General features: G+C 35.9%; 1 protein-coding gene across 3 annotated transcripts in view; it reads right to left on the reverse strand.

The window, feature by feature from the left end:
- The window catches only part of LOC122793475 (myosin VIIA and Rab interacting protein), a 2,819,605-nt gene that overhangs the window by 2,308,251 nt on the left and 497,945 nt on the right, over positions 1 to 13,409 (reverse strand). The gene's annotated exons all lie outside the window — the stretch shown is intronic.

Raw genomic sequence — 13,409 nt, forward strand, 5'->3', positions numbered from 1 at the left:
GAATCAAAGAAGGTTATGGATATTTTAGTTGTAGTAAATCATAATATTTTCTGAGAAAGAGAGCAAAACTTCACAGTTTTCCCAATGAAAAAAAATGATTCACTGTGGAAACAGTCTCAGAGAATGAGAATTTTTGACATGGGCTTCCAGATACCACACTCTTTTCAGAATCTGAATAAGAAATCTGTGGAGATAAAATTGAATCTGTCCCTTTGTATCCCCCAAAGGTTCAAGCTTTTAAATCTCTTCAGGGAAAGTGGAATCTTTCTTATCTTTTACCAGAAACAATTTAAAAAAAATGTCAACAGCTTGCACAATACACTGAGCTAAGTATAAAAAATATTACTCTCCATAGTAAATGAAAGATGAAGATATATCTTTAGTTTCCTGCTTCTCTTTGACAGGAATTTTAGAATAAACAGACCCAGAATTGCCAGTAACAACCTCTCCAGGGATAGGCACAACATTCTGGCTAAGGAAAGGCACTTTCCCTGCCCCTTCTCCCAGGGCTGACAAGAGTGGCTCTCCCTTGCCCACTAAAGGCACTCCAACAGACACAAAGGATATGTCTGATCATTGGTCAATGATGGCTTTAGGGACTATAACAGAGGAATCTAAAGTAAAAGATGAATGGTCCAAGAAACCAGCTTTGGCTTCAATAATGTCACCTTCCTGTGGCCGAAACAAACTTCCAGCCTGCTGTGGTGGCAAAGACTGCATGAGTATCTTTTTTTTTTTTTGCAACTGAATGACAGTGCAACTTAGGAAATGGTACTTAGAAACAGAACTACACAAAGTCTGTTAGTCCGCAGATAAAACAATCTTTAATGACAATGGCTAATCTAAAAAAAATGGACAGATCAGTTTTACCTTTCTGGTGTGTGATTAAGAGTCATAAACCATACATAAAGAGTTATATACCAAATTTAAATTACACATAACCAGCTTAGACAAAAGTAATTCATTACCACAAAATAAAGTAATAATAAAAAATAAAATGTTGAGTAGAATTGCTGACTGTTAGTTAAATGTTGGCCTCCATTTTTGCCATGAACTAGAAAACCATAGCTACATTTGCTGCAAAATGATGGTTAAATCATTTTAGAAAGGTCTCACAGCTGAGACAAAAATAATGAAAGCTAAAGTTATAGAGCTGTATTCAATCTGTTGAATACATCCTCATAACTTTGGAAAAAGTGAGCAACACAAGCAAAATTAATATGTTAATTAAGATGCCAAACTCAGTGACAGCAAACTTGATGAGTCATTGTCAAAAAAACACCCTCCAAATGTATGCCGACAACAGAAAAAGCAGTTTAATAGGGGGTGAGATAAGTCCATCCAGCACCCTACATATGGGGGATTCAATTCTTACATCTCACAAATGGGGGAGGGGGGGTAAGTCCATTCTGCAACCTGCATATGGGGATACAACTTTCACAGCTCATTACTTAGTATAATATATACTTAATCCACAGTTACATATGGGGATACAACTCTCACAGCTCATTACTTAGTATAATATATATACTTACTCCACAGTTATTTTTGGTGGATACAATTCTCACAGCTCATTACTCACTATAATACATACTTACTCCACAGTTATATATGGGGATACAACTCTCACAGCTCATTACTCAGTATAATATATACTTACTCCATAGTTACATATGGGGATACAACTCTCACAGCTCATTACTTAGTATAATATATACTTACTCCACAGTTACACATGGGGCTACAACTCTCACAGCTCATTACTCAGTATAATATATACTTACTCCACAGTTACATATGGGGATACAACTCTCACAGCTCTCACAGCTCATTAGTATAATATATACTTACTCCACAGTTGCACAACTGAATACAAAAAAGTAAATATTCTGCAACAGCAAAAAAGCTCTCCTCATAACTGTGAGAACTCAGTACAGTTTTTAGTATAAAATCATTCAAGGGCTGAGCAATTCAAGGATTTTTGACCAGAAAGACTGCATTCCATTAGATACCATTTGCAATATGGTAAGTCTCCCAAATTCAGCATCAGAGAGGACTAATCCAAGCATAAATGTGCATTAGATAACCTCATAATCATATTTCACCTCTGGAAATCAAATTATATTTATATCAAAAATACTGTATAAAACTTATATTTTAATTTAAAAACTAGTATGTAGAAAATTATATCACAGGTAGTCCAATGTCTGCATGTAATAATACCTCTGTTATGACATTACTGAAAAGAGTGTGATTACCACGAGCTAAGAGGCTCCCTCCAGATATCGCTGGGAGGTCTCCAAAACCTCAGTAATGCAAATCCTGCCAGGTATCACTGACTAGATGCTAGATATCACAGCAATCAGTCAGTTATATTGGAGAAAGCATATTAATGCAATTAGATAAACACTGTAATATCAGTTTTTTGCTTTCACTATGCAGTAATGTTATGATTTTAACAAGTTCTTTATGACAAGAGGGAGAAGATAAGAATCAATCCTAGATGTTAAGTAGGGCAGAATTTTTCAGTTGCATAGGGTGATTTAGGTAAGTGATTGTTCACATATACTATTTGGGTGAAATTGTTAAGAGAGAATTGATGTTAATTTCAAGGCATGGTAAATCTTATATATTTGCATGTCTCATGATGTAAAAAGTTGCCAGTTAAGAATTTTCTTAATGAAAGAATGTATGTGACTCTGAGCTGCAAATCATGTTTAACCATTTAGTTCAGTATATGTGGATTCTAATGAGCATTTTTGTAGATTTCCATATTCTGAACTTTAATAATGTTTAGGATAAAAAGAATTTAAAACCCTGCTAAGTTCAATAAAAATTTATAAACAATGCGCAAACTTTGACAGAGAAAAAGCATATAGAAAAGGCTTTTTAAAATTTAACTGCTATCTACACATTTTAAATACAATGCACCTTGGACCCTGGATGCATCTATCTGCTTATAACTATAAAGCAGATAATCCATTTATCATCAAGGTTTATAAAATTGACAGCATATAAATCTGAGTGTAACACAGGGAGGGTGATGGTACACCACTTAGAACTCAGCACCCATGAATTCCTGGGTGCTGCACAGCAGTTATAGGTATCTCAGTGTAGACATACCAATGTTGCTCAGTGCTTAGGGATACCTGGGCTGCACACATACCCCTGATACCCTGTACTTGTGGATACCCTGCTGTGCACATGCCAGTGATATTCATACTTGTGAACTCACTGCACACACACACACACGGTTCTCACACATACCCCTGATACCCTGTACTTGTGGATACCCTGCTGTGCACATGCCAGTGGTGCTCATACCTGTGAACTCACTGTACATGTACACATGGTGTTCATGCTTTTAAATACCTTAATGTATGTATGCTGATGGTTCTCAGTGTTTGTGAATATCTTGGTGCACCATAGCCCTGATACCCAGTACTTGTGGATACCCTGCTCTGCACATGCCAGTGGTGTTCATACCTGTGAACTCACTGTACATGCATACATGGTGCTCATGCTTTTAAATATCTTGCTGTGTGTATACTGCTGGTTCTCAATATTTGTGAATATCTTGGTGCACACATACCCCTGATACCCAGTACCCTGCATACATATCCCCGATGCTTAACACTTGGGAAAATCTTGGTGCACATGCACCTTGTGCTCAACACTTGTTGATCCTTTCAAACAGATTTGGCTTATATTCACTGCTATCATACACGCACCTCCAGACTCTCTTCCTTCTTGCACAGCTACATATCTCTGTATTACTGCAATGCAGGGTAAGCACCATTGTATTTGGAAGGTTACCTTTGACTGCAGACGTTTCCTGTGTTGGATGGTCTTTCAGCTCTTTTCCTAGTTTCCCTCTAAGGTCTGTAACCAGCAAATGCAAAGAGCAAAAATAATTATACAGCAGGTGGAATTACTCGCTTTGACTGCAACACTGGTAGAAATTATTCTCAGGGAAGGAAACCCATCCCAATCCAATCTCTCCTCATCCCCCAGTTGAAGATGCCATGATGAGGGTGTTGGTCTAACAGTGGTCACATGTAAAACACACTGCACAAATAGCCCATTATCAGTGCACAGTAAATAGTAATCCATGTATTTTGTTTTGGTTTTAGTGACTCACAGGATCTGACAGATTGAGTGTCTTCTCACTTGTTCCTCCTATGAGGGGTGACAGCTAGGCCCATTAGATCTCTGGATGGAGTGAAAACATCATCAGGTAAGAAATGAGAGCTGGGTATGCAAAAGCAGGCTAGCATGCTTGTTGGTCAGGTTGTCCTAACTGCTCTCTCTCTTGTTGGCATCAAGCTCCACTGTTTCTGTATCTTAGGAGGCACATCTTTGCTGCTGCATATTCCTACCTAATGGCCAAGTGGCATACTTCTTGCAGCATGGCTTACTGGATTCACTGCTCCTGGTGATCACTTACCTTTTGTGGGCATCGCCAATGCAGTCAGCCAGTCTGTTTTCTTTTCTTAAGGATGGGTGAGCCAAAGTCAGCTTCTAACTCCCACCTCTACCATGTGGTCTCTCCAGCAGCTGTCATTAGTCGGCATTAGTCAAACACAGTTCATCTGGGTCATGGTCAGGGCATTATATTTCTATTCATTAAGGTACTTTCAATTCCTGTACTTTATTTAACTGCACTTCTGTGATTACTAATGCATTTCACATAGCTACCATTACATTCTTCAGCCTCAAACAGGACATTTGAAATATCACCCAGGTACATATCTGCAATATATGAAGCAGTATGCATGGAACATAGTTCTCTTATTTTATGCTTATTTATATATGCACAGTAGAATGTTACTCAGAAAATACTGCTACACTGTAATAACATTTAATTATGAAACTAGGACAGAAACATTCTATTATACTGTCCATAGTTTTATTTTATGCTGTCCCATGCCTACTGCACATTCTGATACACAGGAAGGGTACAATTACCACATATACAATGTCTTCAAGACCTAAGCATCAAGTGCATGGCAAAGAGTATGCATTTATGATATGGAGGTCCATGGCAATAATGTCCTTACGATACTAAATTATATTACATAAAGGAGTACACAGATCTTAGGCTGCACCCCTAAATACAACAGAAGTAACCTGGGTTGTCACTTGCTGTGTAACCAAGGACCCCGTATGCAGGTAACCAAAGACTCTGCATGGGACATGCTCATGACTACATTGCCAGTGCTTGCCATGAGATGTAGAACCCCAGACAAGTTGCACTCATGCATAAAACTAATTAGGTATGCACTATGTAAGCATTATGCACATGACTATGTTACCGCTTCCAAGAACGTAAAATGATTCCAACTATTACAACCATTTTTCTGAATCACACTTTTATTCTGTTTACTTTATCATCGCAATAAGAAATTTATCAACAGCCATATATTACTGCAGATATAACTTTATCCCGCCAAAATCAGTGGGATGTCATACCACTAAAAGGATAAAACTTCAGTAGTGGTCGTAAATGGACAGCCTGATGTGTATAATTATATTCCCTTTTGCAATGCTGTCATATAGGCTCTGATTAGCAACAAAGGTATAGGAAGGTCAGTCAAGAAATGGCTGCACTGGTGTAGAAGGGGTATAACAAGGGTAGGAGGTTTTGCTAGCTACTCTCTGATGGCAGAGAGGACTTTTGTGCTTTCTTGTGTAACTTTGAGCTGTAACTCTGGTGGACATGAACAGAAGGGGGAGCCAGACAAGTGATATTTATTGGGTATATGTGTAGCTGGATACACATTGATGTTCGCGCTTGACATCATGGCACACCAAGCACTGAGTGTGTGTGGGGGGGGAGAAGGAATAAGCCTTATAAAACAAAACTAATCGCCTCTCCAGAGGTGTGGCATCCCTTGCAATGCTGCTGTCCTTCTTCTGCTGCTCTCCTAAGTTACACTGATAATAAGTGAAAGAATGAGCATAACAATACAGGAAGGTTAGGGTCCCAGCCAGGTCTGAGGTTAGAAGAAAAGAAAGGAAATAATTTGTTAAGAGAGGATTAAATAATGTTTTTCAGAAGAACAGGCCAAGAAGTGCACAGCTTGTAAATGAAACTATCTCAGAAGGGGATCAAGAAGTTAAATGTATGTTTCTGGACCATGAAAAGATGGAAAAAAAACATTAAAGCAGCAACATAGGCTCAGAAAGATGTTAACAAAGTATCCAGATCAATACAGTCATTATCAGGTCAAATAATGTGATATACATAGGGGAGAGAAAAACGTAGTGAACAAATACAACAGACCTAGAAAAGACTATCCACAAAAGTCTATGAAGCTAAAACTACTACAATTTTTACTGGCACGTGATTAAAGTCTTATACCTGAATGAAAGGTGTACACCGCACAGACTTCATTAAGTTAGATAAAGATTGGGCTAAATGACCTTCTTCTGCTTAAAAGTTGACTGCACTGGATAAGATTTATGAGAAGAAATGTAAACATTTACCAAAAAAAAAAAATACTCCTGCTTGGGCTGTTTTTTCTCTGTGTTAACAATTTAATTTTCTATGAGTGATAAAGGCTTTGCTCTTTGCTGCATTTTAGTTCAAGCCACCAGTCACTTTTACAGGGCTAGACTGCACCGAGCAAAGCAATTGTTGCCAACTACCTCAACTAAGTATACAGTTTTAGATTCTGTTTTGCAAACATGAACGTGTTTATTAACATAAGTGTTTTTAGAGCCCTCAAAACTGCTTTTCTCCTGTGTATGTATGTATGTAGATTTCAGATGAGTTGCCCATTTTAATCAATCTCAGATACTGCCATTACAGAATTACATTTTTTTAGATGCAGGGTATCCAACAGTCTAGATATAAGTTGGCAACAATGATGTAAAACAAAGGCACAGTAATCACCTAATAGGCTTTCCTAAGATGCTCCCATGTTGCTTGAAATGCTGTGAGAGCAACACATTCTTAATTAACTTTTTACTAATGGAACAGTATAGCAGCTGGCACCTTAAGGCATTGGCTTTAATTAAACCCTCAGCATAATGCTACCTACCAGATTTTTACACAATTTGTGGGTGATACACTGATACATAACAAATTCTTCAGGCATCAAAAATAGTGTGGAAGAGGTTGTCGTGATCAGGCACACTCATATGCTAAAGCAAAGTACCTGACCTTTGTTTACCCGATTAAAATATGTCTTACAGAAAAAAATACAATTAAAGAAAAAACTAATTCCTTCTTATCTTTCAATCTACTTGTCACATGAAGTTATTCATCGGTAAAAATCCTTTGCATATTTTCTAAGTTCAGGTTAACAGGTACCACTTAATTCTATAAGTGTGTGTATATGTGTGTGTGTTTGTGATTTGGGAAGTTTTCTGTATCAGTAGATAGTGTACTAGGAAGACAAAAACTAACATCAAAACAGGATTGGTAGGGTAATTTATTCAGAGCAAGAATCTACTTTTACACAAAATATTCACAGATCTCTTACAGTGTACAACTTTTGCCTGTCCTGATTTTTGCCTTTTTTACGTGGTGACTCCACACATATATTGCATATTATTTAAATCTCTTGATATTTTAATCATATTTTTTCTTCTTCTTTTGGCTTTTCCTGGTTAGGGGTCACCACAGCGGAACTCCGGTCCGCTAATGATTGGCAGTAGATTTTTTACAGGTGCCGAGGTGACAGCTCGACGCCCAACCTTCAACGAAGGTACGCCCATTCTGTGCATGTCTTCGAACACCACTTGACCGCAGGGAAGACATGCAGACTCCACACAGAAGGCGCTCCAGCTGAGAATCGAACTGGAGAACCTCTTGCTGTGAGGCAACAATGCTACCGCTGCACCACCGCGGCTCAACATATTATTCATAAAATTCACCCCCTCCATGTTTACACAGCATTTCTATTTTATTGACTATCTTATTTTTTTCACCTTCATTTTATCTCTTCTGTACGTCACAGAAATTATTGACACAATATACAATACATCTCTACTGTAACATGGGGTTGGTGGATCTCAGTCTTCAATGACATCTCTTAAGCATATGCTGATGTGATATCTATCTGTTCTCATCACAAGACAGAAAAGATGCAGAGGAGATAAACTGCATTCTTGTTGGTTTTATTTTACCACCTGAAGTAAACAGTCATTCTGATTATCTCTGTTGTGCTGTTAGGACACACTGGGTCTTATTTTTTAGAAGCTTATTTATATTTGATAACATTGTCCACTGCATTATTTAAGTATGTTTTTATATTTTTTGCAAATGACTGTCTTTCGCTGAAGAAAAAAAAAAAACCCACTAACAAGTGCTTTTGTGATGGTCAAACTCCATTCAAACATACTCCTCACCAAAAGCCTTTTGTGTTTGGGGAACAGCATGATATAAAAACATGTTTCTTGTGCTACTTGAAATAAAAAAATATACTTGCTACTACAGCAAAGAATTGTACAGCTCTTAAGGAACACAAATACAAGACTTTTTCTACAGTATGCCTTCCTCTTAGGTAACAGCTTTCCTAAAAAAATCTCTAGGAATAAACAGAAATATAACAAAGATCTTTTCAAAAATGTAGCTAAAGAAAGTGAAAACATATGGAGTGGTGTGAACCTTCTAAGTGAAGATCCATTATATAGATACTGTTGGATGTATTGGTTTGACAGTTGCCAATCCCTAACCAGAAGCTGGAGTTTAGTCCCGCCACTCTTTGACGTGAAGCCCCTCCACTTAAGAGTACCCATATTTTTCTTGGCATTTAAAAAGAAAACCATTTTGAGGCAGTCTTTCTTAAGTATGAGATATGATTCTAACAGAAAAAAAAACAAAACATTTCTTTTGACATACAGAATACCCCATAACCCCAGATTTTCATCTCCAGACACCTGAGTGGGCCTTAAATCTACTATTGTTTTGGATCCAGAGACCAGATGCTTCTCTTACACCTTTTGAGACTGTAATTCATACACATAAGGATGGACTAACTGGGGGGAGGGTAAGATTTCCTGACCAAGAACATATTCATTTCAGAAAGGGAAATGGACATATCCACAGACATTAGTGCTGTAGAAATCTAAGACAGACACTAATGTTTTAGACATTAGAGATTCTCATGTTTATAGATTACAGAAATACAGTATCTGAATATTTTGACCTTATGCACACTAACCCTATCTCCAGTCCTATCTACTTGTCACCTTTTTCTCTGACAGAAGTAGTAGAGGTTGACCCACTTTAGAAACTAATGTATACATTGTATACTACAACTTTAGAATCTAATGTATACATTGTATACTACAGCTCTGATTGTTTACTAAACTGCACATATTACACTCTGCTTGTTTACTAGAATGTACATATACAGCTTTTCTGTATAACTAATCTGAACTACTCTGTTACTGTTTCCATTTCTGCTTTTTTGATTGTGAAAAGTTTTGTATTTCATCAGGGCCATCTTGAAACTGAACAATACTGATCACTGAACTACCTAGGTATTATTTTTATTGACATTTGATTAAAAGGCAAGTCTGACTGGGTTGGTAACAATTTTAAGCAAAGACCCAGTAAGATAATTTGGGTCTACATTAGAACATCGAAGTTTTGAAACTTCAAATGTTCTAATATCGACCCCTATTCAGTGAACGCTGAAATGTCAAACATGCAGAACAGTGAATTTTTTCCCAGGGAAAATATTTGCTGTTCTGAAACACATACACACAACACAAGCACACCAAACAAACAGCAATCCACACACATACACCTAAATTCCTACATCTAACCCTACACTAAACTGTACTTAAACCACTAGCTATCCACTTACCTTAACCCAAACCTTAACCCTAAGGTCCATCACTATCGCACACTCACCTCACCCACGCCCTAACCCTAACTCACCTACCCCGCCCTAACCCTCACGTCCACACAATAGCACACTTACCTGATCCCGACCCATAACTTTCCACCACAGTGCTGGAAATAGTGAAGCCACAGTAACGGCCAACCGAATTCTTTTCCTAGGAAGGAATTCGGTGTTCTGCAGCTTCACTATTTCCAGCGTTCGCTGAATAGGGGTCGATATTAGAACATTCGAAGTTTCAAAACTTCGATGTTCTAATACAGACCCAGATAATTTCCAGGATATTACAAAAACATTTTAAGAACAATGTACAGTCTTCAAAAATAATACAAAACATCCACAGTTTAAATATTTATATACCAAATTAGATGAGAAAACATTGGTTAAAAATAGATACAACTGATATGACAATGATTTTAATATTTAGAGAAATTTTAGCCAGTTTATACAGAAATTAAATATAAGTTAGTATAATATAAACAGGAACTGTAATATGAAGTAAGAGAAAAAGCAAGGTCTTGGCATATGTAGAAACAGAATCAGAGGAAAGAAATTGATTGAAAGAAGGAAATGAATGAAGAAAGGAGAGTAAGGGGGGTGTAAGGTATGAATGGGTACTTAATCACATTTAGTGATACAGTTTATCCTAGGGTTGAACAACAGCAGAACCAGATTTTGGCTAGGAAGTCTTTCAGAATGGTTTTACTGTTTACCTCACAGTCACTAGGGGTACAGGGTTTGATTCTCACCTTTAAAAGGGAAATTGGTTAGGCTTAAGATGGCTTGCAAGGGCAGTTGGCTTAGTACTTACCTATGAACATTAAATGACTGGAGGGATGGCACTGACCAGATGGATGCAGGTAAGAAACCTCAGGCCTTATCAACATGGTATGAGTACAGATCATGCCTAGCAGATTTGAAAGGATTATGGACAGACAGGAGTTTTTGTTGATGGGATCGCAGTGACCAACTGTCAACATAGTAAAATGGTATTTAGTGCTAGAGAACCAGATGGATGCTGGATAATTTTATAGGCGGTAAGAAGGTGTGTATATGTTAGTTGATGGGGTAATTCTAACCAATTTATGCTATTTAGTGCTATACAGTAGTTGTTTCTGAAAGTGATATTTGCTGTAAATTTAGCCATTTTATTATAACATTCTACAATGAACAATGTAAGAGATGGCATTAAATGTAATACCAGCCTTTATGCCAGATCTTTGTGAACACAAACTTAGAGCTTTTGTCCTGTGTTTACAAAGGACTTCATCAGAGTTAGTTTAAAGGAAATTTCATCACACAACAAAAAAATAAATAAAAAAAAATCAAAAAAAAAATCTTTCTTCCAATCACATCAGTCACTTACTGAATAATTAATCAATTCATGACATTGATTTAAAAAGTTCTAGAAACATTTACACAACACCTTGAATTCAACATTTAATACGGAATTTATAATTTATAAATTAAATAATTATTTACTTAAAAACATATTTTATAATAATAATTTACTACTCAAATCAAATTTTGTTAGCCCTGTCTTTTAAAATAATATTGATAGAAATATTTTCATTTAAGCCAGGTGCTGTGCAAGCATTTAAATGTAATTGACATATAACGTCTTTTATTTCAAATGCATTACAAAAGTCCCTCTTTCATATACTATTATCTTATCAATAACAAAAAAATGTAAATCTCTTAAACTCCTTATATTTTAGAGTGTTTCTGCAAAGCATTTGTTTCTTTCCTCATTTTTATATCATTCAAATGTACATAGATCCTGTCTTTTATTTTTCTGCTAGTTTTTCCACATAAAATCAAAACATGATAAACAAGTATCTAAGTAAACAACTCTAATGATGTTACAATTACATAATCCTGGGAATCCAATAGTCCTAGTATGCCCTTCCACACAAACATAGGGTCTGTCATAGACATACTTGCAATACTTACAGTTCCACTCACTCATTTTTGTTCTCAGATATTTTTATTATTTTGCACTTTCCAGACAATTGCATATACTTTTTTTCTATACTGTAAGTAATCTGGAGTTTATTCCCTATTTTTTCTTTATTCTGATGAGTAAAAAGTAAATCCCATACATCCCTAAATAATCTCACGTATTCCATGTGTTTCATGATTGGAAGGTATCACCATTGCCCCTATCTTATTTAAATGTCCTTCCTTATTTCTATCATTTACTATGTGGGACTCAGCCACTGCAAATCTATTTGTTCTGCTCCTTATAATCTCTTTTTTAACCTTCTCAATTTGCTTTTCTATCTGTGAGCATTTTTTCTAAAATACTTAATTCTGTAAAGAAAGTATCATTCTCCATAATCAAATGGGAAGGCTCACCATCTGTCCCTTCACAATATTTCTCTTTTGAAGCAATAGGTAACAGTTTTCAAAATGTAAAAATGAATTAGAGTATGTTTTCTTAGAATGAATAGCTGATGTATATTTTTTCAATTCTCTATTTTTGCTAATGGTGACATCTAGATAATTGATATTGTTATAACTATACTCATAAGTAAATTAAAAAAGTCATATTATATCAATAAAAATATTCAAGGCTTCTAAAGCTCCTTTACACAAAAACAGGATGTCATCCAAAAATCTAAAATATTTTAATACATAACCAAATCGAATGTTCAGTTATTGAAAATGGTCTGCGAGGGTGTGATTCAGGATGACATATTTAATTATGCTCAGGTGGAAAAAACAATTATACCAGCTATTTATGGTATACCAAAAATACATAAAAAATCAGGAGGATACTTCCTTAAGACCTGTAGTAGCAGCTGGAAAATCCAAAATGAAATTTTTAGCATCATATATTGATACTAAATGTAAACCAGTATTGTGAATAAAACATCATATAATGCATAACTCTTGGCACTTATTGAGATAATTTAGTTACATATCATTTGATGAAAATATTTTATTTGTTAACATGGATGTGATAAGTTTGTTTATTGTTATTCCTCACGATTGTGGACTGAGTTGTTTTTCTGAATATTTTGAGTGAGGAAGAAAATTTTAGTAATACTGATATTTTAACTACTTGGTTTACATATATGGTTTTGGGTAATAATTTGTTGTATTTTGAAGGAAAGTATTTTCTTCAGGTATCTGGAGTAGCTATGTGAGCCAAATGTGCTTCCATTTACACAAATTCAGTGTTGGGAGAATATGAAAAGCAGTATGCATTGAAGTCTCCCAGGTTTGGTGACATATTAAAATATTTTAGATTTTGGAGACATTCTGTTTTTGTGGAAAGGGGACTTAAAAGCTGTGAATAACTGTATTGATTTTTAAATAACATGACTTTTTTAAATTACTTATAAGTATAGTTATGATAAAATCAATCATCTGGATGTTACTATTAGCAAATAAATAGATCTGCACCATTTTAGGAAGTAATACTTCCCAGGAGTCCTATACATTAAATGATAAAAATAAGGAAGGGAATTTAAATAAGATAGTGGCAATGGTGGAATTACGTTTTTATTCAGAAAAATAACGACAAGTTAGAGTATAAACCCC

The sequence above is a fragment of the Protopterus annectens genome, chromosome 2.part0, assembly GCF_019279795.1.
Source record: "Protopterus annectens isolate FY-2018-M chromosome 2.part0, PAN1.0, whole genome shotgun sequence".
Lineage (NCBI taxonomy): Eukaryota > Metazoa > Chordata > Ceratodontiformes > Protopteridae > Protopterus > Protopterus annectens.